Source organism: Puma concolor, chromosome A2 (genome assembly GCF_028749965.1).
Source record: "Puma concolor isolate L17-30 chromosome A2, mPumCon1.1.hap2, whole genome shotgun sequence".
In the NCBI taxonomy this organism is placed as follows: domain Eukaryota; kingdom Metazoa; phylum Chordata; class Mammalia; order Carnivora; family Felidae; genus Puma; species Puma concolor.
Window position 1 is genome coordinate 113,681,159 of NC_141668.1, and position 24,816 is coordinate 113,705,974.

The 24,816-nt window shown below is 46.1% G+C and overlaps 1 protein-coding gene and 1 long non-coding RNA gene across 2 annotated transcripts in view; both read left to right on the forward strand.

Annotated features, from left to right (window-relative positions):
• The first annotated feature begins 315 nt into the window (after window positions 1–315).
• LOC147583451 (uncharacterized) lies at window positions 316–17,072 on the forward strand. The gene is made up of 3 exons (XR_015243116.1): window positions 316–503; window positions 8,753–8,885; window positions 16,629–17,072. It is a non-coding gene; the product is annotated as an uncharacterized LOC147583451 (long non-coding RNA).
• A 1,086-nt stretch (window positions 17,073–18,158) lies between these two features.
• RAB7A (RAB7A, member RAS oncogene family) overlaps window positions 18,159–24,816 on the forward strand; it is a 71,111-nt gene continuing 64,453 nt past the window's right edge. Inside the window, exon 1 of the mRNA XM_025922468.2 lies at window positions 18,159–18,374. The gene's annotated coding sequence lies outside the window, so the exon portion shown is untranslated. The remainder of the gene's footprint in view (window positions 18,375–24,816) is intronic.

The window sequence follows — 24,816 nt, forward strand, 5'->3', positions numbered from 1 at the left end:
GGGAGGGGAGAATGGGGAGTTATTTTTTAATGGCTACGGAGTTTTAATATGGAATGGTGAAAAAGCTCCGTGGATGGTGATAGTTGCCAAACAGTGTGAATGTACTTAATGCCACTGAATTAAACACTCAGAAAAGGTCAAGATGGCCAACTTCATGTGGCATGTACCCCACTACGATAAAAGTTTTAATTAAAAAATTTAAATCTACAGACTTGAATTACTATATGGTCATTGGAAAAAAATGGAAGACCGTTAAGAGGCCGTTAAGTGGAAGTAGTTGACTTTTGTTTCCTTTTTTTAAAGATTTTATTTTATTTTACTTTATTTTTTAAGTACACTCCATGCCCAAACTGGGGCTTGAACTCATGACCCCGAGATCAAGAGTGGCCTGCTCCCTGGACTCTACCAGCCAGGCACCCCTAAAAATAATTGAAGACAAGAAAAATCAAAGGTTTTGATCAAAGAAAGGAAATGTAACCATAGTATGCTGCTTGGTTGTGGAGGTAATAGTGCTTATTTATATAGTTTTAATCCTATGAGCAATATTGACTTTTCAACTTTAGTTTTTAATTTTTATTTAATGTCTCATTTATTTTTCAGAGAGAAAGAGAGCAAGGGGGGGGGGGCGGGGACAGAGAGAGAAAGGGACAGAGGATCCGAAGCGAGCTCTGTGTGTTGACAGCAGAGAGCCTGATGTGGGGCTTGAACTCCAAACCTGTGAGATCATGGCTGGAACCAAAGTCAGACGCTTAACTGACTGAGCCAGCCAGGCGCCCTTGAAAGTAGTTCGATAAGTTCAGTGCAAGAAAAATCAAAGGCTGTCCAAGAAAGGAAATATAACCATAGTGTACTGCTTGGTAATAATGTTTATATAGTTCTAACCCTGTGAGCAATATTGACTTTTCAACTTTAAAAGTCAACCTATAGACGCAGCAAGGAAGAGAATTTTGGTTACAGAACGAAACATAAGCACTCTCTGGTTTGATAGTGTAAAATTAAAATCAGAGATCACAGGAGTAGGCAGGTAGAAGAAAGAGGCCGAGGGAAGGGTAGATGGCGGAATAACCATATCTGACAGACTTGGAACTTAGATTCCAAGTCTATAGTTCATAGAACTAAACGATCTCACGGTTTGTGGGTTCGAGCTCCTCATCAGGCTCTGCGCTGGTAGTGCAGAACCTGCTTGGAATTCTCTCTCTCCCCACCCCTTCCCCACTTGCGCTCTCTCTCTCTCTCTCTGTCTCTCTCTTTCTCCCTCTAAACAAATACATACATACGTACATACATGCCCAAACCTGAGGCCTAGAAGATGTTAGGGCAATGGTTCTCAATCTAGGACATAAAACAGAAGTTGTTTGTATTGTAGCAAGAGCAGTGGGCTGCAGGGATGCCCAAAAAAACTTTCTCCTTCCCTACTGGTTGGCCCTGGTCTGTAGCATACGACAGCGTTGAAACCTCTAGCCCAAGGAGCACTCCAATGGCCAATGGATCCCTGGAAAGGCTGGCTTGGGTCTCACTCCCTCGTCCATATGCTGCCCTGAGTGAGTCCTGGGGCCACATGAGTCATTGGCTTTGGACAAGGAGCTCTCAGCCTGTGCTCAAGCAGCATCCCAACCCCTTATGCCATCTCCACTGCACTTTCTCTTTTATTTTCCTGGAATATAGACCGCAGCCCACAGACGAGGGCAAGGAGAAGGAACAGAGACCCAGACAGGCCCCTCCCTCCTCTCTGGTCTTGAGCCTTCCAGTCTGCACACTGGAGGGTGCAGTAGATCTCCTGGAGGGAGGGAGGGAGGGAGAGAGAGAGAGAGAGAGAGAGAGAGAGAGCACGCAATTGGGGAAGGGGTGGAGAGAGAGAATTCCAAGCAGGCTCTGCACCACCAGCACAGTGCATTCTCTGCAACAGATCAGCCCCATCAGAGGGGAACTGGGAGCTGATGGATGACCACAGCCACCAGGAGGAAGTGGCCTGGAAGAGTTTTCACTTCTCCAAAGTTATCCCTGCTGGTGGCTCTCACAGTCTGTATGTGACAAAGTGGGGGTGGGAGTGGAGTGGCCAGGAGCGAATCTCAACTTTGTCACTGACCACTGCCACCACGTCACCCTGACAGGTCATTTCTATTTTCTGACCCTCAGTGTCCATTCTCAAGTGGGGGAAAAAAAATAAGCAACTGTTACAGTTGTCAGGAGGACTAACTACGATCCTGCAGTGGGTTTTCCAAATCCTAGGAATTGCTATGCCACCTGCGTGGTTTGCCATGCTCTATTATTACTTACCTAATAATTCCCCCTACGTGGTTTGCCATTTAAACATGTCCCGAAGAGGGGCACCTGGGCGGCTTAGTCAGTTAAGCATCCGACTTTTAATTTTGGCTCAGGTCATGATCTCATGGTTCGTGGGTTCGAGCCCCGTGTCGGACTCCAAGCTGCTTGGGATCCTATCTCTCCCTCTCTCTCTGCCCTTACTCCACTCATGTTCTCTCTCTCTCTCTCTCTCTCTCTCTCTCTCTCAAAATAAATAAATAAATTTTAAAAAATTAAAGTGTTCATGTGAGAATTTAAATAAAAACTTGAAACAAATAATAATAAAAAACAAAATGTTCATGTGTGTACCACATGAATGGTGGGGTGACAGATGCAGAGAGATCACTCCTTCCTCTTTGCTTATGCACCACCACCTGTCCCCACCCCTGCCTCCGCAGGCTCTGATTTAACACCCATGGCTTTGTTTGTACGGAAATGAAAGAGGCTCCAAATCTCTGTAACGGTAGGTATTTTAACACATTCAGTATGTCCTTGCAGAGACTCAAGTGGCCTGAGTCACGGCCAGGTCTCACCTGCCTTTGTTTACACAGCTAAGCAAGTTCAGGGCCAATTCCTTTTAGCTCCTGCCATATAAAAAAGAAAAAGACTGAAGCAGGGTAGCAAAATTTCTGTACAGCATAAAGGTTTTAAGTTTAGACTAGAAGAGACACTCGCTGTATAAAAGAATTCATGATCTAGGAGGTCCTGTGTGATTTTTACTCTATCTCGGGTGGGTTTTTTTGACAAAATAACATGTTCCAGGTTTAAAGGAGTTCTAACAGGATACAAAATGGTCATTCCATAGAGATGTCCATCACCGCAAAACATTGGAAATAACCTAATAATAAATCGACATGGAAGGGATTAAAGAAACAATGATTCATTCATTCAAAGGAAAATTGCAGCCATTAAAATAATGACAATTATGTGTCAACATATAATGAGCTTTGAAGTTACGCTGAATCAAGAAAGATGATAAAATAGTCCTCAAATTGGGAATCTATGTTGAAAAAGCATGTACACAAAAAGAACAAAAAGCCATGAACACTTACAGTGTGGTAGGCCTTCTGCTGAGTCTTGAGGATACACAAACGAATGAAATGTGGTCCTAATACGGCTTTCTGCTATGTACCCGCACCCACTGATGTGCAGTTAAATATTTAGCAGCCAGCTACCGGTTGGGGGTAAAGAGAAACATTTTGTACTTTTGCCAGTTTCTGTGATGTAAGCATTTCTGCCATGGCCCATTTCAAGCTACCAATGGACTTTCATTGACCAGGGATTTGGGAAGAGAGGTATACAAGTGGGTCTTGCGAGTCAGTGCCCCCTGGCTCCAGCACATCCCTGGAGATTTCCACCATCTAATGTCTAACAGTTGGGAGGCGGTTCTTCAAGCAACAATAATTTATTCATAGAGTGGAATGCAATTCAGTCATGAGAACATCATACTTCAGAATAATTAGTCATTTGAAAAAGTTCAGAGTTCATTTTCAAGTTAAAAAAAAAAAAGGAGGTGTGAGTGAGATCAGTGAAAATGGCAATGTAAGGACTCAAAAAATTGTTTCCTCCCTAAAATCAACCAGAAAACTGAAAAAATGATCAAAATCAACTTTTTGAGGCCTGTGGAAATTAGCCAAAGGCTTGAAACAACCTGAAGAACACTTAATCAAGAGTAAATATGAGTGTCAGTACAAACAGTGTTTTATGACATTTGCACTTGCCCTAGACCCATCCCTTGTTGTCCAGGTCCACAGTAACCTTCAAAAATAACAACCTGCAGGCCTGGTCTGGTGTGGCAGCTACCAGAGGAAGAAGAATGGAGCTAGAACTCTTTAAAGATGCATTCCTGAGGGGCGCCTGGGTGGCTCAGTCGGTTGAGCGTCCAACTTTGGCTCAGGTCATGATCTCGCGGCTTGTTGAGTTCAAGCCCCACTTTGGGCTCTGTGCTGACAGCTCAGAGCCTGGAGCCTATTTTGGATTCGGTGTCTCCCTTTTTCTCTGCCCTTCTCCCATTCATGCTCTCTCTCTCTCTCTCTCTCTCTCTCTCTCTCTTTCTCTTTCTCTCATCAATAAACATTTAAAAACACTTTTTAATTGTTTAAAAGAAAATGTTCTGGAATAAGTGGTAGTGTTTCCACAACCTTGTGGCTATGTCAGAAATCACTGAATTGTACACTCTAAAATTGGTGAAAGGTCAATTTTTGTGGTATATGAATTATATCTCCAGTAAACAAAACACCAGTAGGTTACAGAATAATGTTTTGTATAAGCTTTTGTATAAGCAGTAAGTAGGCAGCCCCTTACATGGCCCCAGGGATTCTCATCTGGCCTTTTGGTATAGGCCAGATTTAGTGACTGGCTCGTAACAACACAGCTGAAGTGGTGGAACGTTGCTTTGGATACTACTTTGTAAAAAGATTGTGCCTTCCATACTGGAGACTCTCCATCTCTCTGCTTCTCCCTTCTCTCCTCGTTCTGGAGAAGCCAGCTGCCATATCATGAGCAGCTCTATGGAGATCCCATGTGGTGAGGAACTAATGTCCGCACACAACAGGGCAGACCGAAGGCCTGCCAACAGCCAGCAAGTCAGCTTCAAAGTGGATCCTTCTAAGGGGCGCCTGGGTGGCTCAGTCGGTTGAGCATCTGACTTCGGCTCAGGTCCTGATCTCTCAGTCCATGAGTTCGAGCCCTGCGTCGGGCTCTGTGCTGACAGCTCAGAGCCTGGAGCCTGCTTCTGATTCTGTGTGTGTCTCTCTCTCTGCCCCTCCCCTGCTCGTGCTCTCTCTCTCTCTGTCAAAAGTAAAAATGAACATTAAAAAAAAATTAACAAAGTGGATCCTCCCAGCCCCGGTCGAGCCTTGAGATGAGGATAGTTTCAACCACCCCCTTGATTGCAGCCTTTTGAGAGAATCTGAGCCAGATGCACCCAACTAAGTTGCTTCTGAATTCTTGACCACAGAGACTGTGAGATAATAAAGTGTTGATTTTTAGCTGCTGGGTTTTGGGGTAGTTTTGATATTTTCTAAAGTTAACGAATACGGTATGTTATGTTGTTACGTCAAGCATGCACAAAAAACCAGTAATGATGTATGCCACGTATTATTTTGCTGGTTATCTCTAGGTAGTGTGATTGTTGATGCCCTGTTTTCCTATTCACGGATTCCTGATCTTTCTAAACTGTTCAATAATGAATATATTGTTTACATAATGAGGGAGAATAGGAAAGTGATAGCTACTTTTTTTTCATCATTTATTTATTTTTGAGAGAATAGGGGGAAAGGCAGAAAGAGGGAGACAGAATCCGAAGCAGACTCCGCACTGTCAGTCCAAAGCCCGATGCGGGGCTCAAACTCATGAACCTTGAGATCATGACCTGAGCCAAAGTCAGACACTTAACCGACTGAGCCACCCCGGAGCCCCAGTGACAGCTACTTTTAGTATGCTTAGGGACTATTTGGTAACATGTAAAATGGATTTGATACAATATTAGGTAAAATAAGCAATATAAAAATCGTATCTGTAATATATCACTATTATTACATAAAAATTCCTTCTGTATTTGGATAAGGTCTGGAAAGGAAAGCTCAAAACAGTTAATTCTGCTGGCTCAGTCAGGAGATCATGCAACTCTTGATCTCAGGAGTTGTGAGTTCCAGCCCCATGCAGGGGTTGGAGCTTACTAAAACAAACAAACAAACAAACAAAAAACCACCACCAACAACAGTTAATTCTTCAGAATCTCCCTTTGAATTTCAAATTCATTGTTATCATGGTGTTTAATTATTGAGTTCCACTTGGCTAGAACGTTGAGAATGAAGAAAGATCACCTTGGCAGACCTTGGAGAAAGGCAGAGTGGAGGCTAGACCCTGGGAGGAGAGTGGAATGGTAGGTCTGTATGGGGTGTAGAGCTCAGAGGTTGGAGTAGAAAGAAGGATGAACCCAAGAGAGGATTAGGAGGCCATATGGGTAGACCCTGGTGCCTGGTTAATAAGGAGGCAGAGAGAGATGACCAGAATAACTATCCCACACTTGACATAGTCTCTAAAGACCCCCGAGAAGGGAAATTGATCTACTCTCTCACAGTGTCAATGTTACTAAGAGGTTATTTGAAAGCTGTACATAATTGTTTGTGTTCTATTCACCTTGCTTTCCCCCAAGAATGGATTAGAGACCTGGCCCTTTCAGGGTGTTCACCAATGGACACAATGGGTAAACGGTGTGATAGTGGTCGTTAGTATTCAAATTCTCCTCCTTTCAGGAACTTAGTAAGATCTTGCTTCCCTGCCTAATTGAAGCTAGTTAGGGCATGACAGGCTTTGTCTCAGAAAACAGAAATGGAGGCAACAGGTTTCACATGTGAGTGGGGGCCAGGGCATAATTTCCATAGCCACACCCCCATGACACAGCACGTGCTATGCCAGTAAGGGGAGGCCTGCTCCATCAGCCCAGGTTCCTAAATGAGGACAAGTTGGGGCAAGACATACCATTAAAAAACACACAGAATCTACGGTGGTGGATACACAAATCTAGACAGGAGATCAAATTACATGGAATTTAGTACACACACACACACACACACATACACAAAAATGAGTACAAGTAAAAGTGAGGAACGTTGAGTAAGATTGATGTCAGTAGGGGCGCCTGGGTGGCTCAGTCGGTGAAGCATCCGACCTCAGCTCAGGTCATCATCTCGTGGTTTGTGAGTTTGAGCCCCGCGTCGGGCTCTGTGCTGACGGCTCAGAGCCGGGAGCCTGCTTCGGATTCTGTGTCTCCCTCTCTCTCTGCCCGTCCCCTGCTCATGCTCTGTGTCTCTCTGTCTCTCATAATAAGTGTTAAAAAAAAAAAAAAAAAGAAAGATTGATGTCAGTATCCTCACAGTGAGGCACTATATAACTCTGCAAAATGTCACCACTGGGGGAAACAGAAAAGTATACGAACCATCCCCGTATTATTTCTCACAACTGCGTGTGAATCTACAGTTGGCAACAGATGATAAAATTATTCTTTTTTCAGTATTTTCTGATCTTTCTGATTACCCAAAGTAGAAATTAAAAATATGACAGCAATGTACCTTGTACACTTCTCTGACACTTGCAAGTACCCCTTTTGAACAAAGAAAGAGCGAGGTTCATTCTTAAAATCTTCACCAGACAATATCTATCTATAATTCAATAATGCTTAAGTATGCTTATTTTGGCAGTTATTTTTATATGTTAAGAGAGACTCATTATCCCCTTATAATGGTGATACAAAGTTTTCCTTTAAAAAAATAAATTAAAAGACAATTTAAATCAACTCCCTTTCTGTAAAAAGCAGTATTGGGGTGCCTGCGTGGCTAAGCCAGTTAAGCATCCGACTCTTTTTTTTTTTAAGTTTATTTATTTTGAGAGAGACGGAGACAGAACAATATGGGGAGGGGCAGAGAGAGAGAGAGAGGGAGGGAGAGAATCCCAAGCAGGCTCCGTGCGGTCAGCACGGAGCCCCGGTTGGGGCTCCAGCTCATGAACCGCGAGATCATGACCTGAGCCGAGACCAAGAGTCGGACGCTTAACCGACTAAGCCACCCAGGTGCCCCTGACATGAAATGTTTTTTGAAGTGTAACATGTACAGAAGCAAGTATTTGAGTCCTAACTTTGTAACTCGGCAAAATTCTCCTCAAATGGATCTACGAATGCCATGCAATTCCAGTCAACATTTATGGCAGAATTTTTTGTGTGGAAATTGACAAGTTGATTCTAAAATGTATATGGAGATCCAAGGGGCCAGCAAGAGCCAAGACAATTCAGAAGAGGAAGAACAAGGGTGGTGGACTTACGCTACCAGATACCAGATACTTACTCACGTAAGTATAATAATTAATACAATGTAGTATTGGCATGAAGATAGGCAAACAGCTCAGTGGCACGGGACAGAGTCTAGAAATAGACCCATAAATATGCAGTCATCTGATTTATGAGAAAGGTGATACTCCAGAGCAGTGGGGAGAAGATGGTCTTTTTAGGAGAGGATACAGGGCCGTGGCTGCTTCTCTGGCTATGCTCACTGATCCTTGACCTCTTCCGTGGGACCTGCATTTCTAACAGGGCATGTGTGAGTTATGCACAGAACCCTGTGGGGTCTTCCCATAGATCAAAATCAAAATGAGTGAGATCTGACTCAGCTCTGCTAAGGATAAACCCCCAATCCGCTTAAGGATCCCCCCTTCCCTCATCAGCCCTTCTGGGTGAGAAGGCAAAACAGGGATGTGGTCTCCAGCCTCCACTTTGGGCCCAATGATCTTTACCTCCTGGTGTTCATTTCCTGCTGTAGTTTCCTCTTACACAGAATCAGAGCTGAACTGTATGGTGAGTCGAATTCTGTACAGGTGACAGTGTATGACTTCTGAGGCTTGGTAGTATCAGACATTACAGCTTCTATCTTGGTCCTTTGGGTTGTTTTCTCAGGGGGGAGTCAGCTTCCGTGTCATAAGGACAAACAGTCCCTTGGAGTGGCCCATATGGAAAGAAACCAATTTGTCAGCACCAGTTTGCCGGCCATGTGCGTGAGCCACCTTGGAAGTAGATTCTCCAGCCCCAGGTAAGTCTTTCAGATGATGGTAGCTTCTAGCTGAGGTCCCAGACATCATGGACTAGAGATAGGTCATGTGTAGTGTGCTCCATCTGAACTCCTGGTCCACAGAAATCATGACATGATAAATGACTATTGGTTCATGGCTCTAAGTTTTAGGGTATTTTGTTTTGCAGCAATAGGTAGCTGATACAGTGGCTCAAGCCCGATGCCCTTCTGGCCCAAACCCTTGATGCTGGGAAACTCCTGCCCATTAGCCTCACCCCAGAGGGTTTGTTGGCAGCTCCCCTGCAGCCTCCTCTTGTCCTCATGTCCCTGTCCTTTCTCTGTCCAGGGAGGCAGAGGGCAGGATCAACACACCTGCTGCCTAAGTGGAGGTTCCACTGGGAAACCAGATGCACATCAATCTTGCTCGTAGCCCCCCACCCCAGCTTTAAGAGTAAGTCTCATAGAATCCCCTCACCTTGGCGATGGTGGGGAAGGGAAAAAAAAAACCAGGAGTCCCCAGTGGACCCTGAGCCTACATGGATTCCCTGTCTCACCTCTTCCCATACTTTTGCTCATAGAGGGGCGGGGGAGGAGGGTGACTGTGGTAGGGCCAGTCCTGCCACTTCTCTGTATACTCCCAGGGCAGTGCCTGTTCTTGCCCCAGTCTTAGTAGACATCCTTAATCATCCTTAAATGCGAGGTCCTCAACACTGTCCTCAACCTTGCATCTACTTCAATTGTCAATACCAGGAAAACAGGAAAAGGCCCCTGGCAACATCTAGGTCAAAGGTGTTCACATCCTATTATGACCTACTCTTTCTTCTTAGGTTTCCTTGCAGCTCTGGCTTTCTTTCCTCTAACGCTGTTTCCTAGGAACACTGAACCATCATCAATTTCTGGAGTAAGTTATGACAGGGGGTGCCTGGGTGGCTCAGTCAGTTAAGCGTCTGAGTTCGGCTCGGGTCATGATCTCACGGCTCATGAGTTCGAGCCCTGCGTTGGGCTTTGTGCTGACAGCTCGGAGCCAGGAACTTGCTTTGGATTCTGTGTCTCCCTCTGTCTCTGCCCCTCCTCTGCTCAACTCTGTCTCTCTCTCAAAAATAAACAAACATTTAAAAAGTTAAACAAAATACGTTATGACATGCTCTCTCTTTTCTCCAAACCTTTGCACATAGTCATTCCTCTGTTGGCAGTAACCTCCTTCTTCCTTTGCCCAGCAGATTCTTTCTTACCCTTCATGAGTCACCTCATCACTACCTTCTCTGGGAAGCCCGCCCATGACTCCTCTGTCTCTCAGGCTACATCAGGTGCCTCTCCTGGGCCACCCCCACCCCTTTGTTTCCTGCATGTAGCATGTATCATGCTGTATATGTGTCAGAGGCAGAAAGCTGTCCACCAAAGTTTCTTCTCCCACTTCCATGGCAAACAGCTGTTGCCAGAAGGCAGCTGCCTAACCCTGTCCTTCATTTCCCACCTCCTCTTGTAACTAGAGATGATATGGAGAAAATGATACCATGCAACAAGGCCATAGGATAAAGAATTACTGAGAAGTGCATTAGACAGGGTGATCCAGGGGGGTTTCACCTATAGTGTCATTTGAGTTAAGACTCAAATGGTAGGAAGGATCCAGCTGTGTAAAGATCTTCAGAATGGAGGAGAGGGGAAATAGTTGAGACAGAGGACCTAAGAAGGCAATGGTGGTAACAACTCTGATGTATTTGAGAACAGGAAGAAGACCAGTGTGGCAGGAGTGGACTGATCAAGGGAGAAAGGGAGACTAGCTGGGGGCACGGTCCTTCGCCAACCCCACTTCCCTACTGTATTTTTCTCCATCACATATCGCCATCTAGCATGCTACATATTTCACTTATTATGGTTTATTATGGTTTATTTTCACTTATGGTTTATTTTCTGTGTCTGCCTCGTGTAAGTTCCACGAGGGCAAGGGTTTTGTCTGATTTGTTCACTTCTCTCTCTCCGGGGCTTAGAATAATGCCTGCCACACAGTAAGTGCTCAAACTAGGTTTGTTGCATGAATAAACGCATGAAAGAAAGCCAAAGGCCAAATGATGTAGGGCCTTGAAGACCATGGTATAGGGGCATCCCGGGCAAAGGGGACCAGAGGCACACACAGGGATGGGCATGTGTTGCTAAAGGCAGGACAAAGCACCCATAGCATTGTCGGGATGATGGCTTCAGAGGCTAGAGGGGGGCTTCGATCCACACTCTAGAAAGAATGCCTGGGTGGCAGCAGGACTCCCTGGTCCGCGTGGTGCTTATTAATCTGAAGTGCAAAGTCTGGAACAAATACAGTGGTCCACCTTGGCAGTGGTCCCCAGGGCAGACATCACCCATATGAGAGAACACAGAAGGATCCCACGGCCACTGAATGGTTAGCAGCCCTTTCTCCTGGCCTCATTAACTCAGTGTGGCAGGGGCCAGCTCTGGGACTCAACCTCCTGTCTTCTGGGGTGACTGCAATGACCTACTACTGGCTGTGGGGTTGCCACTTTGCCCTTCATAAGGTCTTTGGACCTTCTCATCCATCCTAAGCTATCAATGGGGTGGAAACTCCTATCCTCATTCCACAGAAGAGGAAACAGGCCAAGTTTTCATCAGGACTCTCGGATGTAAGTGACAGAAATCTAACTTGAGCTGCCTTATGTGCAAGGCTTGGCTCCTAGCACACAGAACCTGAGAGCAAGCCTGACATGCTACTGCTTTATTGTTGAGTTCATTACCTGGGCAGCAAGAGTGAAAGAAAAAGCAAAGTGAGGAAAGGACAGGGGAGAAGGGAAAACAAACAGAAGGTAATGTGTTATCATACTGGTCACAGCCTCAGCAGGCACAGCTGGTTGCTGGGTCTCATACAGGCTGCCAGATCAATATAGGACGCCCAGGTAAATTTGAATTCCAGATGAATACGAATAATGTTTTAGGCCAAATTAAAAAAAAATTTTTTTTTAACATTTATTTATTTTTGAGAGACAGTGAGAGAGAGACAGAGCACGAGCTGGGGAGGGGCAGAGAGGAAGAGGGAGACCCAGAATCCGAAGCAGGCTCCAGACTTGGAGCTGTCAGCACAGAGCCCGACATGGGGCTTGAGCCCATGAACTACGAGATCTTGACCTGAGCTGAACTTGGACGCTTAACCGACTGAGCCACCCAGGCGGCCCTAAGCCAAGTCTTTTTATTTGCTAATTCTGACAACTTTAGTCCCATGAGATATCTCTAGACAGGCATTTGGAACCATCCACTGGGGAAAGATAAAAGCAAGACTTTACCTCTCAGTCCCCAAATCCTGACTCCCGTTGATCAGAGTTTATCCAGGGGGATGTTCACCCCCCTTCATTTCTGGGCTGTATTTCCTGCCTCTTCTGAGCAGTCCGTAGAAGAGTCACCAAAGCCTGTGTAAGTCCACTTGGGCGGGACTTGGGACCTGAAGCCGCTGTAGCTCCTGCTTGAGGCTGGCCCCTGGGAATGGCTGTGACTTTCCCTTAAACAAGTGGTGAAGGCTGGAGGGTGGAGTGGAGATGGGGTTGGGGAAATGGGGGAGGGAGGAGGCAGGTGGATTCAGGCATCACTGGATACAAGTGCCCAGATTTTAACCCTAAGACATGTCCCTCACCATCTCTTTGTTTTCCTCTGTTTTTATTTTTTACGTAAAACCCAGCGTGGGGCTTGAACACATGACCCTGAGATTGAGAGTTGCATGCTCTACCACCTGAGCCAGTCAGGCACCCCTGTTTTCTTCTGTTATTTAGTAAGTAAAGACTCCCAGGTGGTCTGCCCTCAAGGTGACAAGAAATCCCCCAGCAATTCTAGACATGTCTTACTCTTTATCCACAGGGAAAACGTCTTCTCTCTTCCAAAAATCTGCCTTCCTCCACCCCAAAGAAGAACTGGACTTGAGCGGTTTTTAAAAAAATTTTTTAACGTTCATTCCGTTTTGAGAGACAGAGAGAGACAGAGAGAAAGCCAGGGAGGAGCAGAGAGACAGGGAGACAGAGAACCTGAAGCAGGTTCCAGGCTCTCAACACAGAGCCCTACGTGGGGCTCGAACTCACAAACTGTGAGATCATGACCTGAGCCAAAGCCAGCCACTTAACCAACTGCAACACCCAGGAACCCCTGGACTTGAGAGTTATTAGCCTTGATTTCCCTGGAGCTGGTCGAGTGCCCATTCCTAACAGGGTTACTGTGGGCAGAGGGCTACAGTGCAGCCTTGTGAGCAGGAAAGCTCTGGAAAGCAGTCTGTGGCTAGTGTTATGGGAAGAGGAAGAAGACCTTGTGTAATGTGAGGTTGTCTTTTTGTAGGTACACCCCTGACCACATACACACACACAACACTGGGACCTCTTGGAGCACCGGGACCGTGGCTGGTACATCTCTCTGTTCCTAGGGTCGTCCTGCAAGCTGAGGACTGATTTGTTTTGGATGAACAAATGAATGGATCTTTGTTTCCTTCACTACATTTAGCAGGAAGATGCCTGAAGCCACCACCCCAGATTTATCTCACCCAGCAACTGATATATAACTTCATTCATTCTCCTACATGTGATAGAGTACTTGATAAATCACTTTCACATCTGATTCCCACAACAACTCAGAATTGGTGTTATCAATTCCATGTATTTATTTTTAATGTTTATTTTATTTTTGAGAGAGAGAGAGAGAGAGAGAGAGAGAGATTGAGTGGAGGAGGGGCAGAGAGGGAGACACAGAATCCGAAGCAGGCTCCAGGCTCTGAGTTGTCAGCACAGAGCCCAACGCGGAGCTCAAACTCATGGACCGTGAGATCATGACCTGAGCTGAAGTTAGCACTTAGCCAACTGACCCACTCAGGCGCCCCACTACCATTTTTGAATGAGGAAATTGAGGCCCACATTGCTCAAGTGAGTTTCTCAAAGGCACAGGGGCTTAGACTGGGGAAGTACCAAAAAGGGAAGATTAGAGCAGGCATGGAGGAACAGCCAGCAAGTGACTCCTGGGTTAGTAGGAACTGCCAAGGAAGAAACCCTTGAGCAAAACTTGGCTATGTTTCTTTTTTTTTTAATTTGTTTCATTTCTATTTATTTTATATATAGAGAGAGAGCACGCAAGCAGGGGAAAGGGGCAGAGGGAGAGAGAGAGAGCGAGAGTGAGAGCGAGAGCGAGAGAGAGAGGGAATCTCAAGCAGGCTCAGAGCAGAGCCCGTCATGGGGCTCAATCCCACAACCCTGGGATCATGACCTGAGCTGAAATTGAGAGTCAGATGCTCAACCGACTGAGCCACCCAAGCGCCCCTGAAACTTGCCATGTTTAAATAGCAAACTCCATGGGGTGCCTGGGTGGGTCAGTCGGTTGAGCATCCGACTTGACTTCGGCTCAGGTCATGATCTCGCAATCTGTGAGTTCGAGCTCCGCATCGGGCTCTGAGCTGACAGCTGGGAGCCTGGAGCCTGCTTCTGATTCTGTGTCTCCCTCTCTCTTTGCCCCTCCCCTGCTCATGCATTGTCTCTCTCTGTCTCAAAATAAATAAATGTAAAAAAAAAAAAAAGGAGTTGGATCCTTAACTGACTGAGACACCCAGGTGCCCCCATCCCCACCCAAATTCAAAAGGAAGGGAAGTAGACTCCACATCTCGAAGTAGGAGCAAAGAATTTACCACTGCCTTTAATCTACAACAGACCACCTTCTAGACACAAATTATTTCTATTACTTCCATGTGCAAAAGATATTTACTTCCTCCCAAGGACCCTTGAAGTCTCATCCCAAAATATCATTGGCTCATAATGCATCTTATCATATAAATCAGGTCCAGGTACAGATCAGGTACAGATGATTCCTCAAGAACAGCTTCTTGAGTACTATTCCTCTTGATCTGAAGACGTGCAAGCTACGGACGGGTTTTCTGCTTTCCAGATACCCAGCAAGTAGAGTTGACCAGGCTTGAGCTCACCAGATCTCAAGCAGACACTTCTGTTCCAACAAAGGGGGAAAACGGGAGTGACGTGGCTACCCTGGGTCATAGCAATTCTGAAATCCAGTTAGGTATGCGCTGCCAGCTCTTAGATTCTGGTCCAATACTGCTTCCTGGGACCGATTCTCTGCAGCTCTTGACTCTACCCTCTGGTGAGTTTCTTCTGAGTCATCCCTTCTTTTCCACAAGAAATAGCCCGTGTTTACATCTGAATAGCCTCCTCAGTCAGCTTCTTAGAAGGCAGGGGCTCACAGGTTTCTCCTTTTGTGCTCTGCCTTTCCCTGTGTTCTGTAATTGCTTATCTTCAAACCTGGCACTTTGTAAGGCTGCAGGATGGGGCGCAGTTTCCATAATTCTTGGCCTTTGAGACTATTTCCAACTTCTATTCCCGTGAATACTCTGCGAAAGGTACTCCTTGAGCACCGACTGTGCCCTAGCACTATTCTAGGGATCAGGGACATAGCTATGAATGAAACAGACCAAAATGCCTGCTCTTATGGAGATGCCATTCTAGTGCAGAGATGGGCAATAAGCGAGCAGGGAAATAGCAAGTGGTATTTTGTGTCGGTAGGAAGGAGAACTTCCATTTTAAATAGGAAAGGCCATTCTCACTGAGGAGATGACATTGAAGAAAGAAGAAAGTGAGAGTGGCCGTACAGGTATCTGAGGGAAGAGCCTTTCAGACAGAACGAAATACAACGGCAAAGACCTGAGTTAGATGTGTGCCTTCTCTTTTCTTAAACTAATGTAGTTCGAGCAGACCTATCTGAGGTGGGTCTACCCACCTACCCTGATGGGGCAGGACCTTTTGCTTGTACAGCTTTTAGTTTTAGTCTGATTTATGGGAAGAGTTTGACCAGGAGAATGACATGGTTTGACATTTTTATAGAATTACTCTGGCTGCTGTGTTAAGAATTGACAAGGAGTGAGGTGGGAGCAGGCAAGCACGATTTTTGACTGCAATCCGGGGGAGAAGTGATGGAGGTTCAGAACAGGTGGTAATGGCAGAGATAGTAAGTGGTCATGCTCTGAATATCTTTTGAAGGCTGTGAACGAGGGGTACAAGAGAGAGGGGAGTTTAATTCATTTTCCAGGACTGCTGTAAACAAATCACCACCAGCTTGGTGGCTTAAAACAACAGAAATATATTCTCTCAAATACATCTTAAATAGAAAATTCAAAATCAAAGCCTCCACCCCCCCACCCTACCCCTCCACCTTTTTTGTCTCTTTCAGCTTCTCCTGGTGGCTGTCAGCATTCGTTGGCTTATGGCTACTCACTCCAATCTCTGACCCCATCTTCATATGGACTTCTTTTCTCTGTGTGTTTGTACCCCGTGTGTATCTTCTAAGGACACCTGTCATTGGATGTAGGACCCACCTGGATAATCCAGGATGCTTTCATCTCAAGATCTTTAATTACATCTGCAAATACCCTTTTTCCAAATCGGGTCACATCCACAGGTTCCACGGTAGAGGCTTACCTTTTGGCCGGTGACTATTCAGTCCACTACAGCAGACAAGAATGATTCCAACATTTTTTGGACCGAGCAACTGAAAGAATGAAGCTTTCATGAACCAAGACAGGAAAGGACTATGAGAAGAGCATGTTGTCGAAGATGTTGATCTGAGTTCTGAGTTGATCTTAATGTGCTCAGATGGGGCAGGTGCTTGGTAGGGTGTCCCACCCTCCTAAGCTCAGAGAGTCTTGAGCTGTTGTCACCAGCTGGGCCCCAAAGCCTGACCTTTACTGCCTACCTGTTTATTGTACTCACTGACCTTTCTCTCACCTTTTTCCTTAAGCTCTTCTTTCCAGCTTATCTCTTAACTCAGGCAAAAGACCTGAGGGACATAACATCCCAGATGGAAACAGAAATACCTCTCAAGCAATGACAACTGCCTAGACCACCCAGACCAGTTTGAACTTAACCCCCCACTCATGCCTGTGCAGATGGACCATGGAGAGATCCATGGAGTGACTGACAGTTACAATTACCTCATTATAATAGTAAAATCTCTGCCCAAGGAGGAGCATACGCCTCATATACATAACATACGATGTATGTATAGGCATGTTTCCTTAAGGTGCCTGTGCCTCCTTTTGCCTCCCTCTACATAGGATGACAAGGCTTCCATCGAAATATTCATCCTAACCCTAAGTAAAAGGAACCTATTCACCCTCGCTCAGGAAGTCATGGCTTCGGAAGTTATTCCTCAGCAATCTCCTTATTTGCTGCAAATAAAATTTTTTTTTTTTTTTAATGTTTATTTATTTTTGAGAGACAGAGAGACAGAGTGTGAGCGGGGGAGGGGCAGAGAGAGAGGGAGACACAGAATCGGAAACAGGCTCCAGGCTCTGAGCCATCAGCCCAGAGCCTGACGCGGGGCTCGAACTCACGGACCGCGAGATCGTGACCTGGCTGAAGTCGGACGCTTAACCGACTGCGCCACCCAGGCGCCCCTATTTGCTGCAAATAAAGTTTACTTTGTGTGACAGCTCCACCTGGCATGTCTGTGACTCACTAAGAAGTGACCTCATGTTAGTTGGATTACACTGTTTTTCCGTTTTCTTGGACCCTTTCTTCTGCCAGAAAAAAAAAAATGTTCTGGTAGTGTCTAATTTACCTCCATGTCTTTATCACTCTGTAACACAATTGGTGCAGTCATTTGCCGTCTACTCGATTATGCACGTTGACATCAGACATCCCTTGATTCACATCCCACTCTACCAATTACTGCGTGGAGCGATGCACAGTGACCTGTAGTGGGTCTCTGTTGCCTATTTGCAAAATGGTGAACATAATCTTTCCCTAAAGTGGTTAAAATGGAGATGATCCAAAGGTATATAGTACAGGGTCACGGGAGATACTCAATATATACGGGTGCCCTTCCTCAACCCGTTGTAAGTTTGTCAAATAACCACTCTCTTGTGTCTTAACACTCAGATTTCTCCCTAAGAAAGCCTGTTCCTACAGCATGCTTTGTGAATCCTGAAGAACTCAGGGCACACAGTAGGACTCTTTAGTTGTGATCAGGGCCTTCTGCAGAAGGACTCTAATGGAAGAGCCAGTTCATTCACGTCCTCTCTTCCCTGGCATTCATTATTCCAGGGTAACAGGGAATGGCTGAGACATCCGTTTGCGGGTTCAACATGGCGCCGTCCTGCTCATTGTACGAGCCTCAAAGATGGCGACAACCACTAAGGGGCAGACATGTTTGTGCCACATGATCAAGGTTCAGCCCAGAGGCGGCCGGAACGTGACGGAAGATTGAGGCGGGCTCCTCCCCCGCACTCTTGGCGTCGAGCGTCTCGTGACAGGTACTTCCGCTCGGGGCGGCGGCGGTGGCGGAAGTGGGAGCGGAGCCGGAGTCTTGGCCATAAAGCCTGAGGCGGCGGCAGCGGCGGCGTTGAAGGCTTGGGGAGTGCCGAGGAGTCCTCTGGAACCGGAACTTGGACTTCTCTGCCTCTGTCCTTCCTCCCTTGCATCTCCTCCTCGGTGGGAGCCCTAGCTACGCGCCCGGCCCGGAGCCCCCAGCGGAGCGGCCGCGGTAAGCATTGGGCCCAGCCCGGCCGGTGGCCTGGTCCCATCCCCCTCCTCAGCTCCTCGGTCGCCTGGGCCTCGCGTCGTCCGTGTCTTGGGCAGGCTCTGGACCCAGCGCAGGCCTCGCGGGGAAACTCCGCGTCGCCCAGGGCCCAAGCGCAGGCCCGGACCGCGCCCGGCCGGGGGGGAGGTCAGAGGTCGCGGGGTGTGACCTCTGGCCGGGTTGCGGACCCCGGGCCGGCTGTCCCGGACGCCTTGTTTATTGGTGGCGTCAAGACCCGCGACCCCGGAGGGTCTCCTGATTCGGGTGGCCTCTGGGCACTGGGGGCCCTGCGCCGCGGCGGGACGCGCTGTTGGGCTGGGGCTCTGGGAGTAGCTAGCCGGAGTGTGTCGGAGCCGACCCCGCCCGCTGACTTGTCCGGGGGACGCTGGCCCGGGACCCGCCGACCGCGCGGGCCTTGTTAACAGGCGCCCAAGGCTGAGCCACGTTCCTGTCTGTCTGTTCAGTTGAACAGCCCGACCCTGCTAATGAGAGAGGTTCCCTGACAGCAACTGAGTCAAGGCAGTGAGTCAGATCACGTGCACTGGGCTCTCCCCAAGCACTTGTATACATGTGAGACGCCTCTGGCTCTGGGAGACAGGGAGCTTTTTGTCCTAAGTATGTTGTAAATCCTGAGAGAAGTTTTCAAACTTACTGGGGGGGAAAGATGGTGTTTGGCTGTCGGGCTGTGTTGGGATTCCACCGCGTCGGGGGATCTTCTACCGCATTAAATTGAACCTTGGTGCCTAGTGGTTCTTAAAAGTGGAAAATCGAGAAGAATAATAGCAAGCATTTGAGCGTGTGTTGTATTTTGGGCAGATGGGCAAGAACTTTGCACAGATCATTATGTTTAATTCTCGGAACGGCCCTCTGAAGTAACCATTATTGTCAGAGAACGGAGAGGTTAACTTGTTTGTCCAAGGTCACCGTAAATAACTTCTGGAGGGAGATTCGACCCCGGGCGGTCAGACTCCCGAGTACTCTGATCAGTCCCTGGGTTGTACTGCTTTCCCGTGCTGCTGAAGTTGGTGATCCATCTTTCGCCGTCTGGTGTATCTGCCCCTCTCTGCCTCCTTTGTTTTTAGTGATGCGTTTGAAAGCCTGTTCTGGTAGCTGCCTTAGTGCTCCCTCATAAACCGTAAGCTGTTCTCTGTGCGGTTGTGACTTTTAACACAGCTTGTTTGTAGCGTAGTGCTCGTAAAGTAGAAGCTCTCCGGTTCCAGCAGAGTGCTCGATTGAGGTCTGAAGAATGTTGTTACTTAAATCTTTGGTCAAACAAGTTAAGTCTGGCAATCCTGCCGTGTGGACAGCCTTTCTTCAAACCTTAGTGTGTGGGTATCTAGCCAGTTGGTTCTTTCCTGTTGAAAATACTGTATCTTCTCTTTGGACTCCAAAAGAACAGGCTCTTGTCTCTTCCTTGTGACTTAAGCAGCTGATTAGCCGCATGACTTCTCATCCACGGATTAATAGAGTCTCCTATTAGTGTGTTTGTCTTCAGACTTGGGAGAGTTTGCTCAGATTTGAGTCTAAGAACTGGAAGGTGAGTTGTGAGTGCTTCTGAAGATACTGTCCAAGCTGAAGCTTAGTCCTCACGACCCTGTTGTATTCTAATTTCTTTTTTTTTTTTTTTTAACTCTTATACCTGAACTGATATATTTAAGCGGGTGGTAAGTGCGTAGTACTTAAGTGGTAAGTCTTAAATAATGTCTGTGTTTAGAAGGGAGTAGTGATGAGCACTTTTTCATTCATTCGGATGTTTTGAGTATCTGGCATGTATTAGGCATTACTGGTTATTGACTCAGAGAGGTAGGTGTGGTTCCTGTCCTAAAGGAGTTTAAAAATGGTGTGTGATTGTGGCCAGGCGTTCTGTTGTGGAATGGCTTGGTGGTAGAACCTGAGGCTTTTGGAAAGAGTGGTTTCTCACCTTTTCCCAAGTGAGTTCATAGTAGGCAGTCTGGTGTTCCGGCCAACTCGAAGGCTTTGTTAATTGCAGTGGCATTTGTATGGTTTGCTCTTAAAGTACAGAAGATAATATTACAGTTTCAAATTGATCATGCTTTTTGGAGAGTAACCTTCAACACGAAGCTTGTTTCTCCTTTTGCTCTAGTGGCATTTTGTTGTTGTTGTGCACTGGAGGGAGTTCATGTCACTGCCATTTGACACTGCAAACGTTAGCTGTTGCAGTGCTCTTTGAGCAAAGGCACATTTGGCATGCTGGATTTTTTTTCTTTAGCTGATGAAGAAAGTTTGATATAGTGCTTACCAGTTACAGTGTCCGTATTATACTAAACAAAACCCTGTGCCGTCCCTTCTTTTGCAACTGTTCTGTCTTCCCTTTCAAAGGAGATGTGAGTTTTGCCTTTGTGGTAGAACTGCATGAGTAAACAAACAGAAGGGTGGAATGTAGAAGGCATTCTAAAAATAGTTTTGTTAGTATATCTCTCCAGGTGATTCTTAGCAATCACTTGGGGCATTTGCTTGTTTTGTTATGTTTTGGGGGGCCAACCAGGCCTAAGCCCCCAACCCCATCATCAAAAAGCACTGCTTTATAGTACAGTATGGCTTTGCATCCGATTCCTGACCCCACCACTGAGTGAAGCAAAATGGTTTTGGTTATTTGATTAGCTTTTAATAAATCTCCAAAGAGAATTACACAAATAACATCTCTGCCCTTATATTTGGTATTAACCTTTCTGTGCAAAGGTGTAGCAAATTCAGACCACACACATGTGATAGTCTTATACACTGTTCCTTTCTGAGATTTGACATAAATAGTTCTCATTATGCCTGTGATAAAATGTCCTAATTCTGTATCTATATAATTCAACAAATATGGCTGAGGATTTGACAAGATATTGGACTAGGAGTTATAAGCAAGGTTTTCCAGGGAAGTAAGGAGGTGGAATCCTCTTGAGTAAGGCTAAACAGTGGTTCCCTTGGCACTGATGTCATCCTCTGAAGGAGACTGAAGCTCTAGAAATTAGCACTCCCCCCCCCCCCCCCCCCCCCCCCCCCGCCCCTTGCGGCTACTGGCTTTCTGCTGACTCTTATCTCCCATGTAAGGTTGCCATTGTATTCTCAGTCATCCATTCCTATGTGTTATCAAACATTTATCTGTTAATGCTATCTAATAGCTCCGTAGGGTTGTACCTCTGCAGTTTGCTGCAGAAACATTTTCAGTGTGTTGATCTCTTCAGTATTTGCTCTCACATCTTCCCTCTATTTTCTGACTTTTCATAAACACAGAAAAATAGTTTGTATTTATGTTTTAAAACTTTTTCATGATAATTGTGGTCAGTGTGATTTGTGAATCAAAGGTAAAAGTGATGTGTTGTGGGTGAAATCAGAACAGGCCTTGTAGCAGTGCCTCTGACTAGTTTCAATTTTAGTACTCAGGCTGTGATTTCAAAAACAAATTTAAGAATAGCTACTTGCAGAATATCTCTGTGGGGGAAGAAGAAAGCTTGGGAGTTGGTTCCAGTGGTGACATACAGTGTTGGCCTCGTTCATTTGCCTGAAGATGCAGTACTTAATGCGGGGGACCTCTAGCCTCTCCTGGGCTGTCTGGTGATGTCATCGCTGCCGTGGAGATCAGTCTGACTGATTTTGTTGTCCATTTCCTGGTTGCCTCCGACTGTTTGCTTTAGGGGCAGAGTAAATCTGAAGCATATTTAGGGAGGTCTGGGGACCTGGGCAGTTTAGGAATCCTGTAACCTCACTTGGCTCTCAAATGAGCTTGCTTGTGTGACTGCTGCCAGACCCAGTGAAGGAGCGTCTCTGTTCTCCCTGACTCTTCAAGTAACGACAGCTTATGCTTGCTACTGGCTTTCCTGGAGTCACCAGCCCAGTTCCGGAATCCTTTAAAAATTGCGTTGGGAGGTAAATAGTGAACATCGTTGGTTTCCAATGTTTGTATGCAATTTTAATTAAAAGTCTATTTCAGATGGATAAACTCTTAGTTCGAGTTAATTTGAGAATACATGACAGAGCCGAAAAAACCCGGTCGTAACAGCACAGACTTTATGAAAAGTAGTGCCTCTTACATATGGTAGTCAGTCTACCAACAGTGCTCTGTGCACTGTGCACTTAGAGATCTGGGGACCCCAGAGATAACTCTGGGTCATCTGGGCAGCCCACAGGGTAAGAGCCCCTCTGAAATTCTGTGACCTGTGCCAGCTGATGGTTGTTAGAGAGTACTAACATTTTGTAGAAACGTTACTACGTGATACTTGTCTTTAAATAGATGCTCTTTAGTGTTTGTGTATTGCCTACCTTTTACATAAGGTTTCATTTGGTGCTTAGAACATCTCTGTACGCTGAGAGGATAGCCTTTTCTGTTTTTGTGTCTGAGAGAGCTACTGCTGGTGCTCAGGTGGCCCAGCTCCTAGACAATGCTAATCTAGGTCTGCTGAAACACATAGCTCAGTGCTCTTTCTGATACACCACCCTCCCTTTTTTTTTTTTTTTTTTAAATTTTTGAGACAGAGAGAGACAGAGCATGAACAGGGGAGGGGCAGAGAGAGAGGGAGACACAGAATCTGAAACAGGCTCCAGGCTCTGAGCGGTCAGCACAGAGCCCGACGCGGGGCTCGAACTCACGGACCGTGAGATCATGGCCTGAGCCGAAGTTGGACGCTTAACCGACCGAGCCACCCAGGCGCCCCCCACCCTCCCTTTTTGATTATACATGATTGCCTTAGAGCCCTCAGCATTTGACTCCTTTTAAAAATGTATTTGTCTGGAGTTCTTGTGTGCGGCAGTCCAACTCTGGACTTCCTCTCAGGTCAAGATCAAGCCCTGCATCAGGTTTTGTGCTGATAGCGCAGAGCCTGCTTGTGATTCTCTTTGTTTCTCTCTCTCTCTCTCTCTCTCTCTCTCTCTCTCTCTGCCCCTCCCTTGCCTGCTCCTGCATGTGTTCTGTCTCAAAATAAATAATAATAAACATTAAAAAAAGGTTTTTCTTCCACTACTGTTTATTTTAACGTTTATTTTTTTAAGTAATTTCTACACCCAACATGGGGCTCAAACTCACAACTCCAATCTCAAGAGTTGTATGATCTTCCAACTGAGCCAGCCAGACACCCCCCAACAACCTTTTGTTTAAAATGACGTTACTCGGGACACCTGGGTGGCTCAGTCAGTTAAGTGACTTCGGCTCAGTCACTTGTGACATGATCTCACAGTTCCTGAGTTCGAGCCTTGCGTCAAGCTCTGTATTGATAGCTTGGAGCCTGGAGCCTGCTTTGGATTCTCTGCCTCTCTCTGTCCTTCTGCCTCTCTCCCTCATTTGCCACGCACTCTCTCTCAAGAACAAACAAATAAATAAAGCATTTAAAAAACTTCGGGGTGCCTGGGTGGCTCAGTCGGTTGGGCGGCCGACTTCGGCTCAGGTCATGATCTCGCAGTCTGTGAGTTCGAGCCCCACGTCGGGCTCTGTGCTGACAGCTCAGAGCCTGGAGCCTGTTTCAGATTCTGTGTCTCCCTCTCGCTGACCCTCCCCTGTTCATGCTCTGTCTCTCTCTGTCTCAAAAATAATATAAATAAAACGTTAAAAAAATTAAAAAAATAAATAAATAAAAAACTTAATAAAATGATGTTTCTCTTTTGCTCATTATTAAATGAATCCGTTCTTTTAAAGGAAACACACACACACACTAGGGAAATACAGAAGTAAAAAGGAAAAAAACCACCATTCACTATCCAGAGGAAGACCGCAGAGTTAACTGGTTGTTTTCTTCCTATGAATCCATCCTTTAATACCTTTCTTTTATGAAATAGACTAAAATATGGTGTGAGAATTTAACTATGACTGGGACTGGACACTTGAATCCTTTGACCTATGGGACTTCTCCTAATAAACACTGTGATGGGAAGCTGGGGACCATGAGGCTAGCTGTGGTTTTCAGATGTTTAATGGCAACAGGTGAAGAACCTGATGGATTCAGTTCCAGAATAAAGTTATTTGGCATGGTGACGCTGGATAAGTAAAATGTTGCCCTGGTTTTTAAGTAATTTGTCATTTTTATATGCTGCTAAACTTTGAAGTTGAAGCAGAACATACTTCTAGAAAAGTACACAAGTGAACTTGGAGACATTTATATAAATACTTTTTGGGTTTTTTTTTTTAATGTTTATTTTTGAGAGAGAACACAAGTGGGGGAGGGACAGAGAGAGAGAGAGAGGGAGACACAGAATCTGAAGCAGGCTCCAGGCTCTGAGCGCTTAGCAAAGAGCCCGACACGGGGATCAAACTCACGAACCACAAAATCATGACTTTAGCTGAAGTTGGATGCTTAACCGACTGAGAGACTCAGGTGCCCCAACTTGAAGGATTTTGGTAAATTTAGAAGCCCCCTTGTGCCTCCTTCAAGTCATTATCATCCCCTCGTCCCTGGGTAATGAGTCTGCT